This window comes from Papio anubis, chromosome 15 (genome assembly GCF_008728515.1).
Source record: "Papio anubis isolate 15944 chromosome 15, Panubis1.0, whole genome shotgun sequence".
In the NCBI taxonomy this organism is placed as follows: Eukaryota; Metazoa; Chordata; class Mammalia; order Primates; family Cercopithecidae; genus Papio; species Papio anubis.
Genome location: NC_044990.1, coordinates 30,510,700 through 30,523,550, shown reverse-complemented (window position 1 = coordinate 30,523,550; position 12,851 = coordinate 30,510,700). Strand labels below are relative to the sequence as shown.

Genomic DNA, 12,851 nt, shown 5'->3' with positions numbered 1-12,851 from the left:
GGGCACCAGCTGAGTGCAGCCTACTGGGTGGAGTGGGTGGAGCAAGCCTGGCAGGCCTGAGCAAGGCCCTGGGCAGAGATCATGGCGGCCACAGACATTTCTGGCTGGCAAAGCAGCACCGAAGGAATCCTGTAACACAACTGTTTTTATTTTTTTAGTTTTTATTTTGTTTATTTATTTTATATTTTATTTATTTTTTAAAAATTATTTTTATTATATATTTTTTTCTTTTTTAATGAAAAGTTTGTAGTATTTACACTTTTACAGAGTAAATAGAACCATCATTTAGGTTTCACCATTTCTGAAGCCACTTTAATATATTCTTGGCAGGTTTTTCATGGTTCTGATGGCAATTGTGCCCACCCCCCATGCCACCCTTGTGTCCCTTCAACACCTTTATAACTGTTGGTTCATTCAAAGATGTAACTAGATTATGAGATATTCTGACTATGCTTTGGTATTTCTACCTGTCTGATTTTTAATTCTTGGGAAGCTAATTTACAAAACCAGGGTTAGATGCTAGTTAAGGAAAATTATTTGGGATACTACTGCTTCAATATTCTATTTAAGATCAGACAGTAGACAAGCTTACACCTTTGGATAATATATACAGCTTTTCTTTCAATAGGCAGTAGGAGTCTCAGCAATATAAAGACCCAACAGTCCAATTCCAAAATGTCATTAAGCACAGTTAACAATGTATGTATTAATTATTGAAAATAGCTAGGGTAACTAAATGACATCATAGAATCTCAGGTACTGTGCTTGGCACATATTAGACATTGAATGAGGTTTTGATGAGTAAATGAGTGGCTAATTTATGTAATCCCAACAAGATCATAGACTTATGTGGTTTAGTCCTCAGTGTCACATTCAAAGAAACACAATTTCACAAATGAAATTGTTTAAAATAAATTTTTCTTTATCATTGTCTTTAAATTCTTTAGTCCCACACCATAGAAAATAGATTAAATGCTAATCCACTCTTACACAACACAACCCTTACCAACACCTCATGTCCTCTTGCTCTCTTGCACCCCTACTGTTTTAGTTCATTTGGGATGCTATAATGCAATACCATAACCTCAGCAGCTTATAAGTAACAGAAATTTATTTCTTACAGTTCTGGAGCCTGGGAAATCCAAGTTCAAAGCATTGGTAGATTTGGTGTCTGGTGACCAAATTTGTTTCCTGGTTCGTAGATGGTGTCTTCTTGCTGCTCCCTCACATGGCAGGAGAGCAGCTCTGGGGCCTCTTTAATAAGGGCACTAATTTCATTCATGAGGGCTCCACCCTCATGACCCAGTTACCTCCCAAAGACCCCACCTCCTGCTAAGATTACCTTGGGAATTAGGATTTCAATGTATGAGTTTTGTGAGCTCACAGCTGCTGTTTTTTGGAGCTTTGTGTTCACTAACATCCCTCCTCACTTCTGTCCAGCCGTTGAAGCTTTTACTCCTCCTACTTCCTCTTTCTCTCTGTTTTCCATCAGATAGGTTGATTTCAAATTCTTCCATTCCTCCTGCCGCCTTTCTAGTCCTTCCTTAATTTCTCATTCTCTGATTTTTTAAAAAAGAGTTATTATTGGGGAAAACAGTAATAAACTTTGAAGGCACACCATCCATGTCATCTACCCTTTCAGGCTGTTAATATTAGAACTATCCCTGGTGAATGGCAATTTATCCTGTTCCTGCAGCCCCAGAGAAGAGATTTTACATCTTCTCCGGAATAGAACAACCATTATAGCAAGAGCCTCAGCATGTGTGACCTAAATCCATGCTTACTGCTGCCTCTATACCTTTCCTTCAATGTTGTTCAGTTGTTTGGCCACACCCAGAATACTTGGTGATTGTTTCTAGCTCATCCTTCAGCTTCCTTTTCTTCTGGCTATGCAATGGCAGTTCACCTAACTTTTCAGTGTACGCCATAATCACTTTAGTCACCTCTTCCCAACATTCTCCAGGACCTTGGATGGAATTTATTTATTAAATTTTTTATTTCCATAGGTTTTTGGGGGAACAGATGATATTTGGTTCATGAGGAAGTTCTTTAGTGGTGATTTGTGAGAATTTGGTGCACCCATCACCCGAGCAGTATACACTGAACCCAATTTGTAGTCTTTTATCCTTCACCCCCATCCATGGCTGGAATTTAGATGCTGCTGACCAAGATCTGTGGTTTTCTCATGGCACCCATGGGCCTGTGGGGCCTGCTGCCTGCATTCAAAAATGTGGCCCCAATGGAAAAAAAGTAGTCTTGAAGAATTTCCACTCCTAGATTCTTCCTTTTAGTCATTAGCATTTGTTTATTTTGTCATTTTTAAAAATTTTATTTTACCTGAGTGGGATTTCTATGGGTGGGAAGGTAGTGTGGGGACGAACTGACTTTTTCCTTTGTATTATTCTGTGTTGTTTAACTTTGCACAACAGTGTGACTTTAAAAAAAAAAAAAAAATCCCTGTATGTTTCATCATTTACTTACTTTCTTGGTTGTCCCAATCAGGTTTTTAAAAATAACTGATTCTAATTTCCAAATACTTTAAACTACAGGCCTATGCCTCAGGGTGGAGAATAATAATTACACAGGTTCTCTTCAAGTATTTCAATAGATTCTCAGTCTTTGTTCACAGCTTAGCTTAGAGTTCTTACTTTTTTTTGGTGAAAGGAATTGAATTTGAAAGTCAACAATCTAGAAGCTTCAAAATTGCTTTAGCCACCTACTACTTTCCAAAAATAAGCACCCATCAAAACTACAGACTCTATCATTTATTACCCATGCATGTTCTATTACTAATGTTCTCAAATCAAATTTAAGCTTAAAAACAGAAAATCTACAGTTTCGTTGATCACCCCTCCCACCCCCAGCTATTCCACACTTCAGCCCCATGGTGTGTTAAAGGAAAGAGCAATGAATTCTGGTTGTTACAAGAGAATATTTGGAGCATCTGGCTTTTTGCTGTCAACTTGAGGCATCCATAATGACTCGACTCCCTGTTTGATTTCTTCTCTCCTTTTATTCTCTAGGAAGCCCTTCCTGGACCCTCTTGTTGGACTAAATGACCTTTCTCCACATTCCTAACTACTCTCTGCAAACCTCTCTCTGAGCATCTGCCACATTCTGTTGAAATTAAGTCTTATCCTCCCACAGTATTTCAAAGTCTTTGAGGACAATACCCATTTACAAGTCACCATTGTATGCTTAGTGCCTGGCACAAAGCAGGTGATCTGAAATTCCCGGTGGAAGTGGAAAGGTCATGTGTATGTAGGGTGGGTGTGTGTGAGAAGGTGAAGGACACATTTTTCATTTGCCTTTATGTAGCGACCACTCATCTTAACTTCAACCCCTCTTCCAAATCTTCCTCTGAATTGTACAAATTTTTAATTGTTACTTTCTCTGTAGATGGGTTTGGGTGACACAAGAAACCGCTTAAAGTCATCAGCAATGTTCTCAGCCCTGAGTCTGATGGATTACTTCTGTGAGTGATGGTGAGCCGTGGTGGTAGACAGCTCATCCAATCCCTTGCAGTTATTGTTACTTAAGACTTTTTCGCTTTCAAGAAAAAGGAACGCGAGCTAAGGTAAGAAAATGCGAAAGTCTCATATGGGTACTGGATTATCTCATAGAACAACCTGGGCTTAGGAAATCAGGGACCAGAAACCGGCATGCTGTAAGGAACACAGGAAGTCCCTGTGCTGGACTCTCACCTCACTATTTCTGCAAGTGTGTTTTGTTCTTTTTTTCCTCCTGCAGAGTGGTTTTCTCTGTTTCTCAGCCTAGAGGAAAAGGAGACATCCATTGCCAAGAGGCCCTGTTCTGCTCACATTCCCATTGACCAAAGTGGTTATAAAGCTCAAAAATCTTTGTCTGTTTATTTGTGATCTGTGGGGCCCAGGGCTGTGGCTTTTCTTGTCCAGAGTATCTCCTAAGGGAGGCTCTGCTGGGCCTCAAATTCCCAGAATCTATGTGTAAATACAAATGAACCTGTCATGAGAACCGAGAGCAAAACCATGAAGCCCAGTGTTACCAGCTTTTTATTATGTCCTTTTGGAAATTCTAACAAATGCACCAAAACATTAAATAGAAACAAGAAATACAAATATATGACATATAAATTTAATATATAACAAAAGAGCCTTCATATAGTGAAAGGAAGAGTTATTTAATACATTGTAAGGAAATTCGTAGTTAGCAATGCAGAAAAATCTCTCTGGCCCTTACCTTTCTCCATATATCAAATACCAATTTAATTCCATATACATCTGAGAGTTACATACTTAAAAAATAAGCTATTGGAGGGGCGATATGGTCTGGCTCTGTCTTCCCACGCAAACCTCATCTTGAATTGTAATCCAAATTGTAATCCCCACGTGCTGGGGGAGGTAATTAGATCATGGGGGTGTTCCCCCCATGCTGTTCTTGTGATAGTGAGTTCTCATGACATCTGATGGTTTTTTTGTTTTGTTTTGTTTTGTTTTTGTTTTTGTTTTTGTTTTTGACAGAGTCTCGCTCTGTCACCCAAGCTGGAGCACAGTGGCATGATCTTGGCTCACTGCAACCTCCGTCTCTCGGGTTCAAGCAATTCTCCTGCCTCAGCCTCCCAAGTAGCTGGGACTACAGGTGCCTGCCACGACACCTGGCTAAGTTTTTGTATTTTTAGTAGAGACGGGGTTTTACCATGTTAGCCAGGGTGGACTCGATCTCCTTACCTCATGATCTTCCCACCTCGGCCTCCCAAAGTGCTGGGATTACAGGCATGAGCCACCATGCCCGGCTGAGATCTGATGGTTTTATAAGGGGCATTTCCCCCACTTTGCTTGGCACTTCTCCCTGCCACCATGTGAAGGACGTGTTTGCTCCCTCTTCCGCCATGATGTGAGTTTACTGAGGCCTTCTCGGCCCTGTGGAACTCTTCAGCCCCGCAAAACTGCAATTTATAAATTATCCAGTCTCAGGTATTTCTTCATAGCAGCATGAGAGCAAACTAATACAAAGGGGGAACAGCAAAAGAAAATAGCAATGACTATTTATCACACCTATATATGGGAGAGGCCTAAGTGTAAATTTTCCAGAAAAAAAAATTACAATTTTAAGTTTCTTAAAATTTAAAAGTGACCACAGTATAACTGAAATAAAATCATACATCAGTACTTAAGTAGTACAACAAGTACAACAAGAGTGGGAAAAGAATTTGCAGGAAATAAGACAGGAGTTAATGTCTTCATTATCTAAATACTTCATACAAATTGGTAAGAAAAATGCTAAAAGCTCTGGTAGAATTGTCAATTTAGACACATCAGAAAATAATTTGGAGAAATTTACCTCTTGGTTTACTGTTTCTACTTTCTTGAGCCTAAACTAAAGAAACAATCCAAAATTGGGACAAATATATTCATTGTAGTGATATTTATAATGAAGCAAATTTTAAAACAAGTATGATGTTCAATTATTAATACATAGCTTAGTAGAATGACTTAGTAAATTATGGTTCATTCTCTCAAGCACACAAACATTCATTGAGCACCTACATAAGCCAGGCTCTATGCAAGGAGCTGAAGGTACAGAGATGGACAAGGCAAAACCTAAGCCCTGCCTTCTAGTGTAATGCAGTATATGACTTGGGGAGAAAAGGCAGGAAGTAGACATTTATTGAGGGACTCTGTGTGCTTGGCATTTTACCTAATCTTCTGAAGTGTTTAGTTACACAACATTTAAATGGTAAGTTGGGACGGGAAGGGGCCTTCAGAGGGGGTCACATTGTGCAGGTTGGACAGAGCTGTGTGCATCTTGCCAAGTTACTTGTTTTCTATCTCTGGTCCTCAATCCTTGCCTCTCACGTCACTCCTAGGAGCACTGGTGAGTGTCAAGGTTTTGCTGGAAGAAGGGGCATTAGCTTTGGGTCTCCCTTCTAAGCAAATCTTCAATTTCCTGCAGTGTAGAAATTCTGGAATTATTGCCAGCTGGAGGTCCCAGATTTTTCCTACTGGTTTCCAGATTTCCAGAGAAATCCCCCTCTCCCCATCCTGCTCTCCAGACTACATCTCAAACCCAAGAAAGTATTCTTCAAACACAGGATTGTCTGCTTAATGGAATCTCACCTCCTATAAGATAGTTGGGGTTATAAACAGCAAAATACGTGTTCACATGCAAAAACAAGTGAGCAAACAAAGACCTTTAATGGTTTCCCAATACCTAATAACAAATTTACACACCAAAAATTGATTTTCCAGACCCTCTAGTATCTGCATTCTCACCACCCATTGCTCCCCAAAACATCACCTGCCTTCAATGATTCCGTTTTAGAATCATGGGAAATAAGACCACACAATAATAAAATCAGAGTGTACAAATTTAACAAAAGTAAACAATATCCTAAATGCAAATAATGTGAAAAGAAGTTAACTGAGTATTAACCAAGACACAGAGCAATGTTTGTAGCATGTGTGAATCTGTGCATGTGTAATGATTATTGAGAACCTAACAGGATTTCTGTACCCACAGTTAAGCTTCCTTTCAAACTGGTGAAATATGTGCTAATGAAATGATTTCATGACACCCTGAGTTACCTGCCTGAAGATCTCTTAATAGACAGACCACTAGGGGCCACATAGTGGTCTGCTGACCACGCTTCAAAGGAAAATCCAACAGGAGCTATTAAAAGAGAACATAATTTGGAAAGAGGTCGTGGTGGAGTCCGGGGAGTTTGTGGAACATGTTCCAGAAGCCAAGAGACCAACGCACCAACAAATGGTTCCTGGTCACCCTCCAGTGATGTTTGTTCCTTTTTTTTTCTGGGAACAGCCCCAGGAGAGCTGCAAAGAACAAACTGGAGGGAGGGCACAGGGCTGAGGATGAAAAGGAGCCAGTCAGTGAAGCCACAACTTTTTCTAAGTTAGGAAACCTAGCAGACCAGAGGCAGAGAGGGAAAAGTAGCTAGGAGAGAACTGCCTTGGGTGAAGACCCAGGAGGGAGGAAGAGCAGGGGAGAAGTAAAGGGCTTTGGTTTTGGAGTTGGAGTTTACACTGATCTTTATGGCTAAGGAGGAAAAGACAGCTTCTCCCACAGGTCTCATACTTGGAGGCCTTCAGTAAGGTATGTCTGGGTGGTTTTGTACAGGCAAGTGGGAGCTGAGCCTGACCAGGAGGCTGTATGTGGGCTTGTGCTCATGCCCTGATCAGCATCTCCTGCAAGGAGGTTCTTTTCTTCCCAGTTCTGTGCTCGTTGCATAGCCGCAACCTCTCATCACCCCAAGCCAGGTCAAGAAATGACCCCTCGGCCAAGTCAGAGTCTGATTGACACTCCAGTGGGTTTGGAGAGGGGTAGGTGGGTAGGGTTCCAAGGGAACTGTCATCAGAATATCTTCTTGGTCATGTGTCATGTGTGATAAAGGCCTTGGCATCAAAACCAGGTCATCTGTGGATGCAGGCATTTGCGGTGTAAGTAGTGTGTTAAACTCCTTCACTTTGCACGCTAGCAAAGAAGCAGGTCTGTCCATTGGTGAGCTTCCTGCTTTAGCTGCTTTAAGGGAAAGGCATTTGAAAGTGGCTGTTGAATGGAGTATTTTAACTTGGTTGAAAAAAAAAAAATGGGTTCTGGAGCCAAACAGCCTAGGTCCAAATCCCCATTCCACCTTTTACTGGTTGTGTGACCTTGGGCTCCCTGTGCCTCAGGTTTCTCATTTGTAACCAGAGCTAACACTAGCAGCACTTCACTGGGTTGTTGTGAGGATTGAGATATAATGTAGTGCACAGCATTAGAACAGTGCTTAAAGCAGAGTAAGCTCTCAACCAACATGAGCAACTGTTCTCTCTTCTCAAGGCTTTGCTGGGGTCTTTGCTCTGCAGCAAAGGTGTAAAGCCACATTGGTTAGGGAAATGTGGGTCTAGAACTAGTTAAGCCAGCATCTCATTTTGTTGCTAAGCAACCAGCTCTGAGTTCTGCAAATGTGCAGCTGGGTTGCAGTGACCGCCCCTAGCAATCCAGCCCCAGTCAGGCTGTCACGAAGCATTGTTTTATATTACTTAAGAGCTCATTTCAAATTGTGGAGGAGGAGGGAGGCAGGCACAGACAGCACAGCCATAAAACATGAGTAAAACCAGTGCTTCTGGCTGGAGGAGCTCACAGTGGGCTTAAAAATAGGAAAACAAGTGATGAAGTGTGCTGCTACCCACCTGCAGCCGTGAGAGGCGGAATTCACCCGTATGACTCGCCCTTCCCTGGGGTTAAAGAGGTGATCATGATATTCAGAACGGGATCCTCCATGGATCAAGGGAGCATCTTTCCTTTGCCTGCATTTGGGTGTGGGTTTATAAGGCCTGGATACAAACCTAGATGTGTGGTTCCTCATTGGGAAGGGGCAGGATGAGAAGCGCCTACTGTGGCCTCACATTCCTTCTCTCAGGGAAGTCAGAGGTCATCCAGTGTTCCTTCCTTCATTCATCTGTATCATTAAACACGTATTGAATATCTGTTGCATGCCGAAGTTTGCTAGGCACTGAGGATAAAACTCAAAACAAGACAGTTACTCTCTATCTTGGCCTGGTTCTTAGTTAAAAAAAAGAGAAACCCACTCTTGCTAGCTTATTAGAGATGGCATTTATCGAAGGACATTAAGGAGCTCAGGAAATTTCCCCCACAGCCAGAGAGTGAGGGTAAGTGACTTCAAAGCCAGGAACATTATGCAGAAAACAGTTCTGGATTGCTCCAAAAGAACCCTTATTGCCCCTGCAGCTGAGTGTGGGCTCTGGCTCACACTACTGTCCCAGGCAGGGACCCCTCTGACAGGGCCTCTGTCCCTGCTGCTTCTAAAAGCTTGAGTTCCTGCCCTCACACAATGACTTTCATGTGGCATCTTTTTCTTCACTGAGGTCTGGCATGGATGCCTGTGATTGGTGGAGCCTGGGTCACATGTCTGAGTTCTGGCTGTAGGGGAGGCTGGGAAATAAATTTCTGACTTTCACAGATGAGATGGGAAATTCCCCAAACACAGGAAGGCTGTTCCAAAGATGCTGGGCAGCCATAAAGCCTTTGAGCATTCCCTGCATAGTCTCTGCCCTCTTCACCTTACAGTCTGCTAGAAGATTCAGGCAGGGTGACCAATGCTGCGCCAGGGGAAGTACAAGTAGAAGAGGGACCCCAGAAGGATCACGAGGTCAGGGAAGGCTCTTCACCGTCAGCCATATCTAGGCTGATACTTGAAGAATGAATATGAGCTCATCCTGGTGAAGGCTGAGGGAAGAACATCCCAGCTGCTGGAGCGACACATGCAAGGGTCCAACATCACAAGGGAGTTAGACACTGCAGGGAAGTGAGAGATGCTCTGTGTGGCTGGAGCAGAAGGATGGGGCAGAACAACTGGTGATTTAACAAGCCCTCTGGTTGATCCCGATGTATGATGAAATTCAAGAAACATTGCTTTAAGTAATATGCTTATCTTACTAGTTTTAAAATTTTTAGTGTTAGGCATTATATACTGACTTCCCATAATTAAAAAATGAGCAGATTTCCCATCCCGTCTCTCATTCCAATATTGTGTATTGTAACTTGGGTGGATCACTATTCAGTGGTATTTATATTTTACATAACTATGTAAATGCCATTCACAGCTGGGTATGCAGTAGACCATACTATTCTTCCTTTCCTGCACAACTCTTTGTTTGACGTTAATATGTAACTGTTGTTTTTCTCTCAGTTGCTGAGTTTTCTCCATACTTGCTACTAATTCACTCTCAAACTGTCCTGCAGCAATGTTCATCTCCTTTTAACACTTTCAGTTACTTTAGGAGTTCCATTAATTTTGTCTCGTCTTTTTTAATGACTTCCGACTGCTCCAGTCTAGACTGGGGTTCTCTCTGGACCTGGGCCACAGCTGTCCCCTGGGGTCTCCCCTCCCCTAACCACTGTATTGGATCTCCTGCTTCCTGATGCCACCTCTACCCCCGTCTTGCTTAACCCCCACATTTTGGTGGGGCTTCCCAGAAAAGGGTGCATTCATGTAAATTGAGATCGCATGTGCCTGAAAAATGCCTTTATTCTACCCTCGTTGATAATTCGTCTAAGAATAAAACTTACAGTTGAAAATCGTTTTCTCTCAGAATTTTGACATCAATATTTGCTTGTCCTCCATTGTTCTAGCATCCTCCAGTGGTGTCATTGAGAAATCTGAAGCTATTTTTATTGCTTGTCTTATTTTGTATAACTTTATTTTAATTTTTGTTACTTGCTCTTGTTCTGTCTCAGTTCCTCTTTTTCTCTGTAGGAGATTTTAGGCCTTCTCTTTGCTCCCACTATTCTGAAATCCCATAGTGATGTGTCCTGGTTGGATCTGTTTTCTTTTTTTTTTTTTTTTTTTTTGAGACGGAGTCTCGCTCTGTCACCCAGGCTGGAGTGCAGTGGCGCGATCTCGGCTCATTGCAAGCTCCACCTCCCGGATTCACACCATTCTCCTGCCTCAGCCTCCCGAGCAGCTGGGACTACAGGCGTCTGCCACCAAGCCCGGCTAATTTTTTGTATTTTTAGTAGAGATGGGGTTTCCCCATGTTGGCGAGGATGGTCTCGATCTCCTGACCTCGTGACCTGCCCGCCTTGGCCTCTCAAAGTGCTGAGATTACAGGCATGAGCCACCGCGCCCGGCTGGATCTGTTTTCATCCACTCTTCTGGGCACTCCTGAGCCCTTTCGATCTGCAAACTTGTGTTCTGGGACATAGTCTTGAATGACTTTTTTGAGCATGTCTTCCCCTATGTTCTTTTCCTTTTCTTTCTTTTTTGATCTCAGTATGTGGAGGATGGAACTCCTGGTCTAAGCCTCTCTGTCTCTCCTTAAACTTCCCCTATCTATGTTTGTCTTTTTGCTCATCTTTCTCAGAGAGTTCTTCAACCTTATCTTCCAACTCACTTCTTGAAGTTTTCATTCCTGCTGTCATATTGTCCAATAACTCTTTTTTTTTTTTTTTGGTTTTCTGAATATTCCTAGCATTTTTTTCTTGTTTCAGTGATGCAATATCTTTCTTATCTCTCTATGGATATTAATAATAATTTATAATCTTTTAGAAGCTTCTTTCTCCCTGTATATTGTCTGTTTCCTCCAAGCTACAGTTATCTGTTAATTTTAGGCTATGTCATATTAGAGGCTTTCCAAAAGTGCCTAGTGATCCTTGGACATCTGCTCATATTTAACAGAGGAGCAATAAAACAGTTATTAGAAGCCCTATGTGCACAGGCGAGTCCCTAGAGTTAGCACTTCTGGCCTGTTCTCCTGAGCTGGTCAAATTCCCTGAGTAAGATGCTTCCATTCTCCTGCTAGAAGGGACAAGTTTGGCTGCCAGCATGCTGGGAGCTGAGTGAGGAAGGAAGGCTGGAAAGCCTGTGGGCATCTCTGTCTCTCTCTCTCTCTCTCTGTGTGTGTGTATGTGTGTGTGTGTAGGGGGAGATTACTATCTATTTTTGCATAACAAATTACCCTAAAACGTAGTGGCTTAAAAACATAAACATTTATTATTTTACAATTTCCACGGGTTGGGAATCTAAGAACAGCTTAGCTGGGTAGTTCTAGCTGAGGTTACAGTGAGGTGTGGAACAGCTGCAACCATCTGGCTCAGTCTGGAGGCTCTGCTTCGAAAGTGGCTCACTTACATTCCTGGCAAGTGGCAAGGGATGCTAGTTATTGGCAGGAGGCTTCATTTCCTCCCCATGTGTCCTCATGACATGGCAGCTGCCTTCTTCCAGAGCAAGTGATTCAAGAGAGAGCAAGGCAGAAGCCACAGTGTCTTTTATGATCTAGCCTTAGAAGTCATACTCTGTCATCCTGGCTAACACGGTGAAACCCCATCTCTACTAAAAAACACAAAAAATTAGCCAGACGTGGTGGCAGGCGCCTGTAGTCCCAGCTACTCGGGAGGCTGAGGCAGGAGAATGGTGTGAATCTGGGAAGTGGAGCTTGCAGTGAGCCGAGATCGCACCACTGCACTCCAGCCTGGGCGACAGAGTGATACTCCGTCTCAAAAAAAAAAAAAAAGAAAGAAAAAGAAAAAAGAAAAAGAAGTCATACTCTGTCATTTTTCTTATTATTCCGTTGGTCACACAGATCAGCTCTACTCAGTGTGGGTTGGGGTGGTCCAAAGGTATGCATACCAGAGGGGCAGAATCACTAGGAGTCATCTGGGAGGTCGGCTCCTATGGTGGGGAGGGGACCGGGCGGGAGATGGGGAGGAGGAAGGTCTCAACACGTAATGTACAGTTTTACTTTTTAGCCAATTTTTTGTGAGGTATGACCATCTTCTGCAATATCTGATATCTGCAGTTTAAGGACCCTGAGTTTTGTCCTCCCCAAAGAATAAACCTCCTTATCTTCTACAAAATGGAGGAGCAGTTTGGAGGGGAGAGAATCTTAAGAGTTTGCTTCTTGAAAATGTAATCTTCCTGTCCTTGGCTCCATCTATCCCCGTGCTTCAGGAAGCACCTGGCCTGCTAATTTTCCAGCCTTGGTGAGAGGAAGGTGGCTCTGCAGTATAAGTTGGGTTGGTTCCTGGCTTTTCCCACTGCCAGTTTAGGATTCAGCTTTATTATTTTTGCTAAGTCCATTACCACTCATTCCTCAGATTTTCTGCTTTCAAAATTGCGTTGCTATTGGTTTCTTTCTGATTCTTTTTGTTCTTGTGGATTTATTTCTGATTTTTAAAAACAACCCCTTTTCTGTGTTTTATTGGGACTTAGGGAGGAAGTAGAAGCAGTGGATGCATTTGCTTTGTATTGTTAACTGGACATCCCCTCCTCTTCTCTTTCATTCTCATTTCTTCTGGGCTTTGCCCTTTAATTTGAAAATTATTCTCTTTTTTTCCCCTTTTTTTCTCCTCTC

At 42.4% G+C, this 12,851-nt stretch overlaps 1 protein-coding gene across 1 annotated transcript in view; it reads left to right on the top strand.

The window, feature by feature from the left end:
• Nucleotides 1–230: 230 nt before the first annotated feature.
• TMEM272 (transmembrane protein 272) overlaps nt 231–12,851 on the top strand; it is a 77,008-nt gene continuing 64,387 nt past the window's right edge. Inside the window, exon 1 of the mRNA XM_031655860.1 lies at nt 231–3,577. The gene's annotated coding sequence lies outside the window, so the exon portion shown is untranslated. The remainder of the gene's footprint in view (nt 3,578–12,851) is intronic.